The 2248-nt window shown below is 41.8% G+C and overlaps 1 pseudogene; it reads left to right on the top strand.

Moving 5' to 3' along the window:
- Positions 1–5: 5 nt before the first annotated feature.
- On the top strand, positions 6–616 carry LOC145718899 (heterogeneous nuclear ribonucleoprotein A1 pseudogene; annotated as a pseudogene).
- The last annotated feature ends 1632 nt before the right edge of the window (positions 617–2248 follow it).

The raw sequence follows: 2248 nt of genomic DNA, 5'->3' as shown, positions 1-2248 counted from the left end.
GAGGTTTTGCTTTTGTAACATTTGATGACTCTGTAGACAAGATTGTCATTCAAAAATACCATACTGTGAATGGCCACAACTGTGAAGTAAGGAAAGCCCTATCTAAGCAAGAGATGGCTAGTGCTTCATCCAGCCAAAGAGGTCGAAGTGGTTCTGGAAACTTTGGTGGTGGTCGTGGAGGTGGTTTTGGTGGGAATGACAACTTTGGTCGTGGACGGAACTTCAGTGGTCGAGGTGGCTTTGGTGGCAGTCGAGGTGGTGGTGGATATGGTGGCCGTGGGGATGGCTATAACGGATTTGGTAATGATGGAAGCAACTTTGGGGGTGGCAGAAGCTATAATGATTTTGGCAATTACAACAATCAATCCTCAAATTCTGGACCCATGAAAGGAGGAAATTTTGGAGGCAGAAGCTCTGGCCCCTATGGTGGTGGAGGCCAATACTTTGCCAAACCACGAAACCAAGGTGGCTGTGGTGGTTCCAGCAGCAGCAGTAGCTATGGTGGCAGCAGAAGGTTTTAATTACTGCCAGGAAACAAAGCTTAGCAGGAGAGGAGAGCCAGAGAAGTGACAGGGAAGCTACAGGTTACAACAGATTTATGAACTCGGCCAAGCACAGTGGTGGCAGGGCCTAGCTGCTACAAAGAAGACGTTTAGACAATACTCATGTGTATGGGCAAAAAACTCGAGGACTGTATTTGTGACTAATTGTATAACAGGTTATTTTAGTTTCTGTTCCGTGGAAAGTGGAAAGCATTCCAACAAAGGGTTTTAATGTAGATTTTTTTTTTTTTGCACCCATGCTGTTGATTGCTAAATGTAATAGTCTGATCATGACGCTGAATAAATGTGTCTTTAAAAAAAAAAGAAGAATGGCCATCACAGGCCTGGGTGGCTCAGTTGGTTAAGCGTCTGCCTTAGGCTCAGGTTATGATCCCAGGGTACTGGGATCAAGTCCCGCATCAGGCTCCTTGCTTGGTGGGGAGATTGCTTCTCCCTCTGCCTGCCCCCTCCCTGCTTGTGCATGTGCACTCTCTCTCTCTCTCTGACAAATAAATAAACAAAAATTTTTTTTAAAGAAAAGAATGCCCATCATAAAAAGAGAAAAGATAACAAATGCTGGCATGGATATGAAAAGGGAACCCTTGCACTGTCGGTAGGATTGCAAATTGGTACAGCCACTATGGAAAAGAGTATGAGGGATCCTAGGAAAAATAAATAGAACTACCACATGAGCCAGCAATTCCATCTCTGGGAATATATCCAAAGGAAATGAAAACACTGACTTGAAAAGATATCTGCATCCCCATGTTCATAGCAGCATTATTTACAATAGCCAAAACATGGAAACAACCTAAGTGTCCCTTGATGGATAAATGAATAAAGATATTGTGGTATATATATAAGGGAATATTATTCATCCATGAAAAACTAGGAAATCATACCGCTTGCAGCAACATGGATGGAACTTGAAGGAATTAGGCTAAGTGACATTAAGTCAGACAAAGACAAATACTGTATGATCTCACTTTTATGTGGAATCTAAAAACAAAAACAAACCAAATGATAGAAAAAGAGATCAGACTTGTTACCAGTGGCAGAGGATGGGAGGAGGACAATATGCAGGAAGGTAACCAAAAGGTACAAATTTCCAGTTATAAGATAAATAAGTCCTAGGGATGGAATGGACAACACGGTAGCTATAGTTAATACAGCTTTATAGTATACACAAAAGTTGTTAAGGGAGTTCATTCTAAGAACTGTCACCACGAGGAGAAATTTTTATTTTTCCTTTTTTTTCTTTTCTTTATTAATTGTATCTATAGGAAAAGATAGATGTTAGTTGAACCTACTGTGGTAATCATGTCACAATATATGGAAATCAGGTCATCATGCTATATTCCTTAAACTTATACAGTGATATATGTCCATTATTTCCCAATAAAACTGGGAGGGTTGGGGTGTGGAGTGTCATTATTCCTAGAGAGATTTGCAAGACTTTGGGAGCAATAATAAAATTTCATGGAACTGTTCAAAAAGAAAGGAGGGAGGGGCGCCTGGGTGGCTCAGTTGGTTAAGCGACTGCCTTCGGCTCAGGTCGTGATCCTGGAGTCCCGGGATCGAGTCCCGCATCGGGCTCCCTGCTCGGCAGGGAGTCTGCTTCTCCCTCTGACCCTCCTCCCTCTCATGCTCTCTGTCTCTCATTCTCTCTCTCTCAAATAAATAAATAAAATCTTTAAAAAAAAAAA

The sequence above is a fragment of the Leptonychotes weddellii genome, unplaced genomic scaffold (genome assembly GCF_054177405.1).
Source record: "Leptonychotes weddellii isolate Sample4059 unplaced genomic scaffold, ASM5417740v2 HiC_scaffold_24770, whole genome shotgun sequence".
NCBI lineage: Eukaryota > Metazoa > Chordata > Mammalia > Carnivora > Phocidae > Leptonychotes > Leptonychotes weddellii.
This window is presented reverse-complemented; position numbering and strand designations above follow the sequence as displayed.